We start from the raw sequence: 15749 nt of genomic DNA on the forward strand, positions 1-15749 counted from the left end.
TAAAGTCTGCAGTGAGCTGTGATTGCACCACTGCATTCCAGCTTGAGTGGCAGAGTGAGACCCTGTTTAAAAAAAAAGAAGTGGACAGGTTGGCAGCGCCCATATTTGAGAGGCCCTGAAGGATGTGCATTTCCTCAGGTAGGCCATGGGAAGTGCCACAGCAGGACTGTAACTTAGATCAGCCAACACTGCCCTTGTTCTGGCAACATGTGCTTGGGAGATGTGTGGTCTTGGATGATCACACATCCAGCTGGTTCATTTCTGCTTTGGTGAGTTAGTAGACTCAAGGCAGCATTATTTGTTCATGACTTTGCTTAGCAATTGAAGCCAAACAAACATGTGTTTAGAGGCTGTATTTTTTAAATTAGATAGCATGCGTACATTGGTTTAAGAAGTCAAACATGACCAGAAGGTATATAATAGAAGACTGCCGTTCTTGCCCCATCTGTCTGCCTCCTAATTCTTCCTCAAAGACAACATCTTCTGGTATTCACCTTTATGTTTGTGAACAGTGTCCTTAGGATGCTTTTTCATTTTTTCAGTTTTAGATTTATTGTGGAAAACCACGCCATCTCTCTATTTTCGAAATATTTTTGTCACCACTTTCAGCTACATCAGTGGTTAGTTGAGTGTTTGCAGCACAGCCGCACCCCCTCACATACTAGAACAGCATTTTCTTCTTGTTCGCTTTTTGTTTTTCTGGGAGTTTGTAATTGTCAGTTTGTTCGATTTTTCCATGTAACTATCACTGATTCATTCCCAACCTCTCCAACTGAGCTCCAAATCTCCTTCTATACCTTTGAGCACTGCAAGCCTCTGCTCTCAGCCTGGAAGCCCTTTGCCTTCAAAGGCTCTTTCGGGAAAAATTTGGGAACCCTGCTTCCTCAGGTAGAAGGAGCTATACAAAACTTAAAACTAGAATAATTTGAGACTTTTCTTTTAATTACCCTGGAAACTACTCTTAACCACATGTATGCATTGGTTTTCTGAGGTTGCAAAATCAAATCCTCTTGGTTTTAAATCCACTAAAGCCTCTCTTTTGCCAGTCTGATTTTACAATGGTGTACAAGAAATGCAGCTGTTATTACTTCCAGGTGCACACACAGTAATTTAACTAAGTACTATCAAAGCCTTTCCAAGTAAAAAGGCCTCCTGGGCTTATTTTAATGAATAGATAAAGCTAATTTGTAATTAGTACATTTAGTTGTTAATATGCAAATGAGGCCTGCTGTTATCTGTAATTAGCACCAAATTCTCAATTGCTAAGGATGCTGCTAAAGTGCTTGGGAAAGCCTGTAATTCTCACTCAAGTCTCCAGCCACTGGAGGACCCCTAGGCCTCACCTCCAGCCCTCATTCTCCTCTGCGCTCTCACCCAGGCACCCATTGGCCTGCCTGTTGGACCTCTCCTCTCTATAGTCCAGAAGCACCTAGAACATGTCTACAACTGAATTCAAGTTCTGTTCCCTCCTTATACTTGGAGCCTCTTTTAAGAAATCTGCTCCTCAGTGGTGACCTGTCTTTCCCTCTTGCGCCACCCTCTCTAGCAGGGTCCCCTCGTCAGTGAATATACCACCATCCATGTAGTCACCTCACTCAGAAGCCTGCGCCTCCTCACATACTCTGCTCTCTCTCTCCCTCTCCTCCAAAATCCCATCCATTTCTGAGGCTGCTGGGGCTTCTTCCACCCACTGTCACCTCCCTAAATCCGGTCACGCCACACTTCCCGGGAGAGCGGTGGTGGCCTCCCCATGGTCTCTCCACCTTCTATCTTGGCAGTCCCATCTATTTCTCGTGTTGCAGCCAGTGTGGTTTTTCCAAACCACCTCTTCACTTTAAATCTTTCAGATCTCAGTTTCAACATGGCTTCCACTGGGAAAAAGTCCAAGACCCAAGTCTGCCGTAAGCACCCTTCCAGACCACTCACTTAGCCCCCATGCTTGTCCTCGTGTAGCATTTAAGCACTTATTCAGAGTTGGCCTGTTGATGTGTCTGTTTAACTCCTTAAGAGCAGGGATGTGTGTTGCTGCCTCATCAACAGACACACAGTAGACCATCAACAAATACTTGTCAAGAGAATACCAGAGTGAGTCTTCTCAGATTGTTTTTAAAAGTTCTCCATCCATTCTTATTTGATTAATTTGCTTGGCAAACCGACTCTTACCCACTGCATTGCAAGGGTAACCTTTGTCTTAACCTTGATCAATTTACTGTGAATTCTGAATCAGGAAGCCTGAATGCATTGCTGTGTCTAGTTTTATTGCTGTCCCCAGCTAAGCACACAGCACTCTGAAGTACGAGTCAGGAGGTCTGGGACCTACCCATCTCTGTGTTGTGCTACCTTGGACCAACTGGCTCCCAACAAATATACCCCAAAATGTTTGGTAACTTGCTAGATGCCAAGAATAAGGAATCTCCTGTGACCAAAACTTAGTGGCTTCTGTGGTGTGTGCAGGGGGCCTGCCCCGTGAAGCCGAGGCCTCTCCAGCTCCACTGCATTGTGTATGATTCTCTCGCCTCCAGCCCCCACATCTGCAGCCACCGGCCCCCAATGCAGATTAAGTCCTTTGATGGCAGACTCTAAAAACATGAGAAAAAATTTCTCTTTGGTAGGAACATTTGAAATAACATCTTTTCAAGTGTGTCGAAGATCAGAATATGAATAGGATGGGGGTGTGGTAGGAAGGGGCTGGGAAAGGAGGGGCTGGGGCCCACAGCTTGGACGATTCTGAAAGGGGTGGTGTTGAAGCTTGCTTTCTTTTCTCTACAAAATGACAAAATCACTGTGGGGACATTTACAGCCAGAATCTATTTGACATTTTTAAATCTCTGAAATCATCAAAAATAAACCAGTGTCCCATGTGCGTTGGCAAGGAAAATGCTTTATGTCATGGGGTTGTTTAAAAGACACCAGTAGAGCCTGGTTGGCTTAGGCAAGTTTGCTCTCTGAGTTTTTGGATAATTGAAACATTAGTTATGGTTTCCTGGGCAGCATTTACTTCATGTGGAAGTCAGGGTGGAGAGGACAAATCGCCTACCTACAAGTCACTCTGCAGACATGGCCAGCATGTCAGGTCCACACCCTCTCTTGGAAAGGAGAAGAAGGAACAGCAATGAAAATATTCAAAGTGCATGACAGAGCGATGCACTGTCTGATTACCATTCACGAATTAAACCAGCCTTCACAGCTGGGTCTTAGAGCCCAGTCCTAGACCCCCAGCTCACCCCTAAGAATCTAGAAAAATATATGAGCCTCAGCTTTTCATTTCAGAGAGGCTAGGATTGGAGCCCAGTAATGCTTGGAAGGTCCTGGAGCCTTGACTCCCTCCCTCATGCTCCCTGGCCCCTGGAATAGCGACTTGTTGGGCAAAGTTCATGAATAAGCACTTGGCCCAGAAGGCAGAGAAACAAAAATAATCTTTCCCCATTCTCCAGCTGACATTTTCTAATACTAACAGCCTCAACGATATTGGCTCAGGAAATTGTCTTTTAGGTCCAATGTGACGTCAAAATCCAGCAGCCCACCAGCACTTAATGACAAATCCCAGCACAGATGCTTACAACAGGGGAAACCTTCAGCATTGCTGAAGATGCTATTCTCTGCATGGAAGAAACAAAAAGGAGAGAGAAAGAGGGCCCAGGCCTTGCGACTCCAACCTCAGAGAATGGGCCCAAGTGGATAGTGCAGCCAGAGCCTGAAACAGACTCCTCAGCACAGCTCAACCCTGGACCGTGCCCTTCTAGGAAACCCAGGACACAACATGGACCGGAGGCACCTGAATCAGTAAAGCTACATAGGAGTTCGTACTGACAGAAGCACAGGCTCCAAGTGGTGCAGCCCTGTGTCGTGAATGTAGGTCAGCCATTCCATCTGGAAACAGGAGGCAAGGTTGGCTTTGTGTCTGGCATTCTTTCTCTGCTGTCTTTACAAATACACCCAAAAAGGTTTGGTAACTTGCCAGGTGCCAAGAATAAGAAATCTCCTGACCAAAACTTAGTTGACAGCCATTGTCCATGTAAGAAACAGTCCTGCCCTTCCAGGAACAGGTATGCACCAACGTTCCAACTCCAAACTTGTCCAAAAAATTTGCTTCTGGATTCCGAAACTTTTTGGATTGTAGAATCTTTTGAGTATTAATTAGGCAGAAATTCTGAACCCTCATTCCAGAAAAAGAAGTTTTGCCTATAATTTCCCCTGAAAGGAGGGAGCTTTGGAGTTCACTTATAGCCTCCAGTTTAGCATCCTGTATTAGGTGATGACAAAGAAGTCCCTCCAAGGAGAAGATTCCGCTGCAATGTGCAAATTATTGTGTTCTCTGCGAATACCTTGTAAATGATCAGTTTTAACCAAAATTCAAATTATTTACAACAACTTACCAGGAACAACTCTGCCAATAAAGCAAGATACACCTGTGGTGTGAAGGAGCAAGGTGGTCTCTGAGGGAGAAGGCTGGAAGGAACTGGTTTTCTCCAGAATGTGTGTCAACTGCAATCCCAACTGCTTCAAGAGATTGTCTGAGTTGGAGTGTGTCAGTGATATTTCCTTGAGTGTCTTGTCTGCTTCTGTTAATTTATCTGAGCAGCGTTTGTCCAAGGTGTGTTTAGTTACAATGTTAGTAATGAGTTTTGCGAAAGTTCTCTCACCCTGGTGTGATTCATTACTGACTAGCTGGGCTATAATTTTGTGCTGCTGAAGCATATGTTACCTTGCAGCTGAAATAAGACTCCAGGAGTCAGGCTCATTTTCCATGTGTGTGGTTACCACCTTTTCCTCCCTAGTACCCCAAATGCACTGTCAGGAGTGGTCACTAGACCTAGATGTTTTAGCAATCACTATCCAATCCAAATTTTTCGCTGGAATCATGTAAGTGCTGAGTTTTGGGGGAACATTTCTCTAGGGACAGAGTAAGCTGCTTGGCAGGGTATTGCTTCTCTCCAGGAAGAGCTGAAAGGGACGACCAGGTACACCCCTGATGATGTGCAGTTTGTGCCCCGCTGAGGATGGAGGAAGGAGTGAGAGCCAGCTCACTCTTGGCTTAGCAAGCTCTGCAATCTTGGTGTTGCATCTGCCTAGAGAAGGCGGTTTTTACTAATGCTCACAAAGGCACTATGTGGATTAGGAAGGGCCTAGGAACACTCTCTATCCATAGGTGTGATGATAGGTGGGTCGGGGTGGAGGAGAAGGGTCCCAGGAGTGAGTCCCTGTCTGACAGCTGTCCAGGCCTGGGATTTTATGGTAAGAACAGACAGGACAGGGCCCACTCATCTGTTTAGCATTGGTATTTGGGATAAGGCATTGGATTAGCATGAAAAGCACTCAGGCCTCTCAGAGGACAGAACACTAGAGTTGGTGGCAGATGAGAATCAACTTTTTTTCTGCTTACAAGTTGCTGCAAATCATTCATCAGGGTTTTCATACAGGGCATCTCATCTTCTCAACCTTGGGGTAAGTTCTAGAAGAACTGGGTCTTCTATTTGTTTAAGGTCTGCCAAGTGCCACGCCTGGCCCTGAACTTGTAGCATTCAGTGTCTCTGGGCCCATGCCTTTTCTCATGCAGTCATGAGTTCCCCTGAGGTCCGTCTCTGTTCACCAGCAAAATCTGAAGTGATTAGAATTCTCCCAGCCCTGACACCTACATCAAATGCCACCACAGGACCACGTGGAGAAAGAAACAAGGATCAAGCGCCCCCTTTCCTGGTCGTGTGACCTTGGGCCAATCACTTACACTCTCTGCACTCCAGACTACTCCCTTGAGCAATAGGAATAGTGATGCCTACTTTCCAGAGGGGCTGTGAGGGCTTGGATGTGGTTTGTTTACTATAAACCTCCCAGGAATACTTGCCCATGATGATGGCCCTTCTTCCAAGAAGTGGTTTCCTAAAGTCAACCAGAGACCGTCTCAGCTTCTTTTGAAACTCCATAGCAATTTGTAGCCTTCACATCCCACTACTTTTCTGCCTTGTATCAGTTATTACTCATCTGTGTAATATATTTTGCTATCCATCCCCACTGCCCACCCTTGGTCCCAATACACACTCACATTTATAAGCTTCTGAGGGCGCCGTTGATAGGGAATTTGGCTTACACCCATCACAATCCCCAGCACGTACTGGGATCAAATGAACACTGCCGGGATTAACTCATTTAGTACTACAGGATAAATATTCAAGTTCTATGAAGAAAAGCTACACAGATACACCAGTGGTGATGTTTCAAACTTGAAGATTTCCTCTGCAACAAAATTGTCTTTTTCTATCAGCATTAGACTTAGCTGGCCATGTGAATAAATCTAAATAGCCTGAAAAATTACCATTGATTTTCTGTACCATAGTAACACATTCTTTTTTTCTGAAAAAGACAAAGAGAATTCAAAGAATCAACCTTCACTCCAAAGAGTAGTGGCGGTGGTTACGGGCGGGGTGGGGGGGTGGCACACAGAGGGGTACTTACACAACAAAATAAATTTAATAAGTTGCCTATTTTATAATGGGTGACTTGTGAAGGACATCTTGCTTCTATCCAGAAAACCCTGTTATATAATAAACGCAAGCTCAGATGTGCCTCAAAGAAGAAGGGAGCCGATGCCATTTCCAGCCAGCAGAGTGCATGACTGTGTGGGGTGGACCACAGGGACGCCTCCTCCACCAGAGGCACTGGGAGGTGGGAGGCAGGCTGGGGAGGAGCTTGAGAACACCTGGGGCCAAGCCAACCAGGTTTGCATCCGAATACTGTTCCTCACGAAGGCAGGTGCTAGGCCTCCAAATCTGAGTCCTGTGGGTTGGGTCACCTGTGAGTTTGACTTATTTTGTTATGGAAAATGCAAGTATAAAGGAGTGTTGAGACTTTCGCCGTGGTTTTCAACTCTGAGGAAGAAATCTCCTCAGCCATATGTGTGATGATTTAAATTTATAACCACCATTCATAAGTTTTTTCCAAGCCAACCTTGTTTCTGTGACCTTTAGTCATCTTGTTATTCCCAAGCAGAAATGTTCATAGCTAAAGCAGTAGCACTGTTATAACTTGGTTTCTACACTGAAAAAACAACTTTTCCCCACCATCCTTTACCTCACTATCCCTCTACCACTCCTCCCCACATCCCTCCTCTCAAAACCCAGAAACTTCTATACTTGGTTTTGAGCTCAAAGCAGATTTTATTTATTTATTTATTTTTAGAACACATCAGTTAAATCTGTTCGTCTTTTTTGGGTTGAGGGACTGGAAGAAATCACACATCGTTTCTGATGTGATATACTCATGGGCGGATTTGCATCCTACCCAAAGATAGCTCAACTTCATTTTAAGATGTTTTGCCTTCTTTGGCAATCAAAATCAAACTTTTCTAAGTAGATGTGCACTTTTGGGTTACACAACTCTAAGCACATATCAGAGCTTCCTAGGGTCTTTGCTTCACCTGGGATCAACTTCTAAGCTCTGGAGGTGTGACTGTGTGCCAGTGTTCCCTCGGGGATCCGAGTGTCCCTGGTGGCCCAAGCCCCAGGATAAGAAAAGGGTAAGCAGTCATTTCTGGACTACACATGAGCTTTCTCAAAGGGCGGACCAACCACCTAATTGAAGACATTTGTTTTCATCCTCACCTTTATTTCCAAAGAGAGTGATGCCAAGTGAGCTGGAAATCAGAAAGTTAGAAGACCAGCTGTGTGACCTTGGTACAGTTTCCTGTCATTTCCAGGTCTCACTCTGCTCACCTGTAAAAGGGGATCAGATGCTCTTGAAGGCTATTTCCAGCTTGAAACCAATCTCATGCTTTTCTTCCCTCTGGGAAGATCCCAGGGGGTGATCAAAGAAGTAGCTCCCTCCTCCCCATGCTTCCTCCATCCATCCAGCCAGGCTTCTGCTTGTTGTTACTTTTCTCCTGTCTCGTGAATAGCTTCTAAAGCCCAAGAAGAAAGTCAGTAACACTAGGAGTTAAGAGATGGAGAGCTCCTGGATCAAGCCATGCCTGAAGCCATGCCTGCCTTCTGGACTATTCAGTTACCTAGAGTAGGTGAGTTTGTTTTTCTGACATTTGTAACAAAAAAAATCCTGATATCTAGGGTAAGGCAGCAAAGGAAAGTCAAGCTGAAGAGGGATGGAAAATGGGGCTGCTATGGTTTGGTTGTTCGTCCTCTCCAAAACTCATGTTGAAACTTAATCCCCAAAGTGGCAGTATTGAGAGGTAGGGCCTTTAAGAGGCAACTGAATCATAAGTGCTCTGCCTTTATGAATGGATTAATTCATCCATGGATTAATGTGTTAATGGATTAATGGGTTATCATGAGAAGGAGACTGGTGGCTTTATAAGAAAAGGAAGAGAGACCTGAGACAGCACATTGGCACACTCAGCCGCCTCAGCACGTGATAGTCTTCACCGCCTTGGGACTCTTCAAAGAGTCCTACAGGCAAGAAGGAACTCATTTGATGCTGCCCCCTGACCTTGGATTTCTCAGCCTCTAGAACTGTGAGAAACAAATTCCTTTTCCTTATAAATTACCCTGTTTCAGGTGTTCTGTTATAAGCCACAGAAAATGGACCAAGACAGGTGCCTTGCCATTCTCAGCCCCCACTCTCCCTCACCTTTTTGGAGCCAGCTCTACTTTCTGATCTTGGGATCAGATCCCATGCACCCCGCTATTATCCCTTTCTGACTCCACTTGATTTCTTACCCAGTCTGGGTTGTAAAGCTCCTCACCTTCTCAACTTTCTTCTGTTCTCACCTTGCCATTCTTCAATCCTGAGCCATCAGAACAATGCCTCTTAGTCCTTTTCATAATATGGCAAACATAGAAAACGATAATATGTGAATGGCACCCTGGGGTAAACTAAAGAATTAGGGTGTCTAAGTGAGTGTTGGGGGGAAAAGGTTCATTACATTTTCTTTACATAATTGTGATAAGACAAAGTAAAATACAAAATCCCAGAGAAGATATGGCTTTGTAGGAAACTCTGAAATAAAACCTTTTTAAAATGTTAAGTCTGAAACCTGAACTTGTGTCCATGAACATGCCTTTTTAAACATCAGGCTTAATGCTTCAAATGGCTGTCCTCAAATCCTAATCAAAACTTCTGAATCATAGTATCTTCAAATGCTTTGTAGTTACTATCAATGAGAAACTTTGCACATGTGGGTGATGAAAAAAATAAAACTATTTTTTGCAACCTTTCAAAAATGTCAATGGTTGAAATTATATTTAAAGAATCAACTTTTTCTTTTTCTCATTTCTACAAATTTCTTGTGATTTCTCACTGACATTTCTTGTGATAACACAAATGGATTTCCAGTCCAACGGTATTATTTACATCAATTATTTCCAAATAATGATGAGGCCCGGATGTGCAGCATGTGCATGCATTGTTCAGTCAGTCTCCCAGTACCCCAAATGAATGACACCAAAATGGTCTGTCACAGGTGAAGGCAGAGACTTGGTGCCACCCTCTAGGGCCCTTACCAGACTCCCAGGCACCCTTTTCTGGTCAGCCACACCCTGGATCATGTGCCCAGTAGCTCTATGAGCCCCTTGTCCAGAATGGGCAGTGTCACGCCTTGCAGCTGGCCTTGTCCAGTCTCCATGGTGGAGAATGAATGTAGACCTTGTGCATCTGATGTTGGTCATTGTGCTTTTGCCTCCAGGGGCCCCGGGGTGCTCCCCATCGGGAGCCCAGAGGCATCCCTTGGCTGTAGGCAGAGATCCTGGCCACCCCTGTGGGCTGAGAAGATCGACATCTACAACTCCCTGGCGACATGGCAGGGTGTCTCGAGACAGTGGTTGGAAAGCTCTGGGCAATACCCTTGGGAGTATTAATTCATCTGTTGATATAGATTTAACTCCAAACCCCATCACCTCCATTTCCTCCTAGTTTCTCATTTTTCTTGTGAGGACTAAGCTCTGACTTTTTTATCTTGCCCAAATTCCTATCTAAGAGATCTAGGGAGTCATGCCCTACAAACCACAAATTCTCATCAGATGGGTTTTACCTGACTCTATATATCGTGACTTACTTACCAATCTGACTCTGGCATAACATTATGAGACAGAGAAAAAAAATCAAAATATTCAACCCCAAAATATGTTTCCTTGCCATACCTTGAAATTGCACTGCAAAGTCTCTTGTGGGAAAAATCCACATTCTATGGAGAATCACTTTTCCCCTTTGTTTTCCTCCCTTCCCTTCCAGATCCAGGAGATAACTAAGAGCCAGGCACCTTTTTAGGCCTGATAAGAAACATTTTACAACCTGCTCTTTCTCTGAAGTCTGCTGAGAGCTTCCTCTGCACAATAAAACTTGGTCTCCACAATCCTTTATCTTAACCTGAACATTTCCTTTCTGTTGATCCCAGGTCTTCAGATAAACTCAATCAATTGTCAACCAGAAAATGTTTAAATTTACCTATAGCCTGGATGCCCCTCCCCACTCTGAGTTGTCCCGCCTTTCTAAACCAAACCAATGTATTTCTTAAATGTATTTGGTTGACGTCTCATGCCTCCCTAAAATATATAAAACCAAGCTGTGCCCCAACCACCTTGGGCACATGTTCTCAGGACCTCCTGGGGCTATGTCACGGGCCATGGTCACTCATATTTGGCTCAGAATAGATCTTTAAAAAAAATATTTTACAGAGTCTGACTCTTTTCATCAACACTCGACTTCAGCCATCCCTATCATGCTTCTGCAGGCCACCTAGAAACCAAATTCAAGGTCCTTTTCTCAGTCCTTGGCTCTCCAGGACTTCCCTGGAGCAATCAGAACTATTTTCTGCCTCCACTATCAAAAAACTTTTGTCTTGTAGCTCTGTGGGCTGGCACCTTCTTGAGTGTCATTTTACTTCTTGACTTTAATTTCTTTTCCTTACTTCTGGATGCCTTTTCTTTGCTGGTTATATTTTTTTCTTATACTCACAGATGTGGGGGTCCCTAGTCCTCTTTTTACTTCATACCTCCTACTGACTGCTTTTACCATTGTTGTGTGGACAGATTTGAAATCTCGCCAGCAGTCTGACTGCCTAAGCTCCAGTTCTAAATTTTCCCCTAGACAGTTCCATCTGACACTCCTAAAGGCATCTCCAGTTCATCATGCTCTGAAGCTCTTTATTCCTCCCAGCCCCAAATCAGCTCTTCCTTCTCACTCCCTTGTTTATGTTAAGAGCACTACCAGTTCCCTCCCTGGGCTCAAACTCTGGAAGGTAGCTTTGGCTTTTCAATTGATTGTTGAATCTTGATGAGCCTCCCTACTGAATGCCTGTCACACCCATCTCTTCCATTTCTGTAGATGCCACCCTATTCTAGGTTTCCTACCTTTCATCTGCTGACAATAGCCTCCTAGGTGTCTTATCACCTATGTTTTTCTTCTTTCTTCCACCTCAGACAGATTATTACTAGATTACTCTCACAAAGAAAACTCCTTTGTTTAAAAGCTTTCAATAGCTCCTTATTATTGATAACGTTTAGCCCAACTTCTTTGCCAGACATCAAAGGCCTTCATAATCTGTCCCCAGCCTGTCCATGTAGGTCTACTTCATAGATTGTAGAAATATTTATTGAAACCCTATGCTTTATGCCAGACTGGCCTAGGTGCTGGAAATATAGCAATGAGTGAAATCAAATTCTCAGTTCGTATGAAACTTACATTCTAGAGAGTAAAGTCAGACAATAGGCAAACAAGTCAACAAATATGTCAGATCATAAATGCTTGTAGAAAAATAAAGCAGGATAAGAGGGTAGATGGTAATGGGAGTGGTAATTTCATATAGGCATTTGTGGCATTTGTCCAGAGTCTTGAATGAAGTAAGAGAGTGAGCTTTACAGATACCTGAGGGAAGAGCATTCTAGGTAGAGGAAAAGAAAATTCAGTGGGAACTAGCTTGGCAAGCTGAAGAAACAGCAAAAGAGCCAATGTGGATGAGCAGAGTGAATGAGGAGAAGGGTAAGATGATGAGATCAAAGAAGCAGCAGTGGGATCAGGTTACGGAGGACCTGTGGACTGTGGTATGCATTTAGGATTTTATTGTGAATGATGTGGAAGGGACTGAAAGGTTCTGCATAGTAGGGTGAAAAGTTCTAAAACATATCACACTGATGGCTGTGTGAATAGATGGGGGGATGGAGAGACAAGAGTGGAAACTGGGAGGCTACTGCAACAGTCTAGGCAAAGGATGAGACGAGAGGTGCTGGAGAGATGGAGAAGCTGTCAAATTCTGGTTATATTTTGAAGGTAGTGCTGACAACACTTGCTGATGGATTGGACGTCAAGAAAAGAGTCAAGGATGATTCAGAAGCAACTGGAAAAATACAATTGCCATTAACTAAGCTTTATAAGGAGACTGTGGGAAGAGAAGGAAGTCTGTTGGAGGACGGAAGTTCCGTTTTTGGTGTGTTGAGTTTAAGATGACTATCAGACATGCAACTGAAGATGTCAAGTTGTCAGTTGGAATTGGAGTCTAGCATTGAACAGACAGATCCGGGCTACAAATATATTTGGAAATTGTTTGTGTCTGGAGGGTATTTGTGTTCAGAGATTAGCAGAGTTCACTTAGAGAGAGGTCAGCGGATGGAGCCCGGGTCACTGCTCGTAGAGATGGGTAGGGTGACAAGGGTTCAGCAAGGGAGACTGAAACGGAGTGGCCTGTAGGTTGGAGGAAAGAAAACCAAGAGACCACAGTGGCCTGGAAGCCAAGTGCAAAAAGGATTCACCAAAGAGGGAGTAGTTTATGACTTATTTTAAAACAATCATGTGTATATGTGCATAGACTGATCAGTGTATAGAGAAAGAACTGTCATAGGTTGAACATTGCTGAATCTGTAAATGGGAGTTTATTTTACTGTTTACTTTTGTATATGTTTGAAATTTCCCATTATAAACAGAAAAAAAAAAAAAGAGAGAGAGGGAGTGACAAATTGTGTTAAATATTGCTGAGAGGTTGATTAGGAGAGTTAGGAGAGTGGATTTGACCTTGTAGAGAGCACTGGTGGTAGGGACAAGAAGAGTTTCCATGGAGTTGAATGCCTGTGGGCAGTGGGCTCAAGAGAGCCTAGGAGGGAAGGATGGGGAGTGATCAAGTGCAATCAACTCCTTCAGAGAATGTTGCAGGAAACAGGAAGAGAGAAATGGGTCAGCAGCTAGAGGGATATCAAGGGGCCAAGGGCAGTTGGTTGGCTGGTTTGGTAGTTTTAAGATGGAGTGATTACAGCTCTGCTTCCCAGTACTCTCCTTCACACAGCTCTGGACAAACCCCTCCATCAAACTCTGCCCCACAGTCACTGTCCACACCTCCTCTGCCCCAGTCACTCCATCCATCCATCGACGCCTAAATCTCCTCCCACCTCCTGCATCATCTCCATTGTATGTGATGTCTCCTGGTGTACAGTTTTTATCCACGTGTCACATTTTCAAGAATCTTTTTTATAGAAGAGCTTTGGTTGTGGTGGTGTTCAATCAGTCTCTGTAGGCGTTATCTTTAATATATACCAGAGCACACTATGTTTATACTCCAGGTCAAAACTACACAGTGTTCCCCTGATGGCTTTCAGAAGGAAAGCAGAACTACAGAAACTATAAAGTTTCTTATTCCTTTAGATCCTGGAAAATAGCATTCAGTAGTAGCAACAAGAATATCTTTCACTTGCCTTTCCCACTTCAAAGGCAAGGCTAGAAGCACAAATTCATACTAAGGGATCACGGACTGAAATTTGTTTTTAAAACTAACTGAAAAGTCTCAGCAGTTACCAAAAGATTTCTCTTCTCTTTGGATACCTCAGAAATTAGGTGAAAATGAGTAGGTAGGGAGACGGAGCCTTCTAGTTTAAGATACTGGCAAGTTCAGTGAAATCACTAGAAAAATAAGACATGATTAAAAACACTCTTCCCCTCACACCTCCCTCAGAGGGTATCACAGCAAGGAGACCAGGGCACTTTTTAAAACATCTTTCCTGCTGAGAAGGTTCTGTCAGAAGCACTCATTGTCAGTGCAAAGGGCAAGAACAGAAAAGATACTTCTAATCAGGATGAAATACAAGGTACATCAGAGATGGACTCTGGGAGAAATTCTTAAGAGACAAAAAATGTTATCAGTCCTTCTATTATGGTGAGAAGGCTAGAGTGACAGGAGATTATGTTCATACACGGCTAAACTGAGGAGGACAACTGCACAAAAGAGCATTAGCACCTCCTGCCCTAATTACTACCAAGTGTCCACTACTGCCAAGCTCTGTGCTATGGGTCCAAGATGACACAGTCCCCGTGCTATGTCTACAGTCCTTGTCTTGAGAGGACACCAAGGGAGGCTACCATAATAGTGTGAGATTTAGGAGGCTGTCTATGAGAAAAAGCTTCCTTGATCCTGAGATGAGGGGAAGCTGGGGTTTCGGGCAGCAGAAGCAGCAGCAGCCTGTACAAAGGTTCCTGGGCTTAGGGGGCAGGGAGTTCTGAGAAAAACAAGGAGTCACACCTCTGTCCCATAAGGCAGAATGACCCTGGACAGACAGGCTGAGGCCAGGTCACAAAGGGCCTTTTCTGTCATGTGCCAGGGAGCTCTTCATGGGAGATGACAGGAGCAGGTTTGAGTTTTTAAAGATCACTCTGGTGGCAGCGATTTGAAGGAAAAATAGACTGTGCAGCAAGCTCGAAGTTGTGGAAACCGGTGACTTTGTTGGTCTGATTTGTTGTCAAAGCCAAATGCTGATTTTCTGTGTTGTATTTTGCTTTGCTTATTTCTGCACCTCAAGCAAGTGAAGGTTTCATTCTATTCGGGTATGTATAAGCATTCGGATAACTGCACTTTTCATCTGTACGCCTTATATCACAAGGACAGAATGTAATCAACCCCTAGAATCAACCACCATGAAATAACTTACTACGGACAGCTCTGGTTATGCAAATGATCTTTAGTTTTGAAACCAAGAGCTGCTGCTACTTTCCACGTCCCTTCCCACGTAAAGCCCCAACTGAATTCCACCTCTGCAGTGATTCCCAACACCAGTTCATGAAAAAGTTTTCATCAGCTTGGGAGGAAATATACAAGCAAAGGACAATGAAGTGAATCTTTCATAAAACAAAATTTCTTCTATATAAAGGCCTGTCTTCTAAAATATGTCCTACTTCCTTTTCATGTGTTAAGAGTTCCTTAGTTTTACTAAATAATGGCAAGATAATTTGTTTTATTAATGCCCTGACATGGCAAAACATTTGGCAACCCCGGATCCATGCCCTGGTTTTTGGAAATGTGAAATCTGGAGACCAGGTGGCCCCTGCTCAGAGTCTGCTCCACTACCACCTTCCTGATACTGCAGAGTGGTCACCTGACATCAGTCAGGTGAGGGAAGGGGCCCATCTGCATTAACCAAGGCTGACAATGACCTGCCAAAGCAGCAGAGTTGACAGCTAACTATGCAACAATCAAGAAAATGTTAGCCCAGTGTGTAATTTGATCACTTATTTCTTCCTAATTACCTCTTTAGAATTTAGCATCTTAATGAGAACATTAAACTTCCCCTTCGTGGCTGCTTAGTCACTCACATTTAAGTATTGTTAAATAAATAGTTAAATAAGGCCCTAAAGTGTATTTACTTGTGTGCTCCCAACTTTACCTTCATTAGAGAGAAGTGCTTAAAGCCTATTACCCTGTTAGCACCCAAAAAATGTCTTAGTTTGGGACCCCCTGGCATGAAATCAGTCTTCCACAAAGGGACTGTATGTAACTAAGCCTTTGGGAGAGGACTGTGCAAAAATGTAGGTGCTGGAGTAAAAAGACCTATGTC

The 15749-nt window shown here is 43.9% G+C and overlaps 1 protein-coding gene across 1 annotated transcript in view; it reads right to left on the reverse strand.

Annotated features, from left to right (window-relative positions):
- RNGTT (RNA guanylyltransferase and 5'-phosphatase) overlaps positions 1–15749 on the reverse strand; it is a 408235-nt gene that overhangs the window by 34750 nt on the left and 357736 nt on the right. The window lies entirely within an intron of this gene.

The sequence above is a fragment of the Pongo abelii genome, chromosome 5, assembly GCF_028885655.2.
Source record: "Pongo abelii isolate AG06213 chromosome 5, NHGRI_mPonAbe1-v2.0_pri, whole genome shotgun sequence".
Lineage (NCBI taxonomy): Eukaryota > Metazoa > Chordata > Mammalia > Primates > Hominidae > Pongo > Pongo abelii.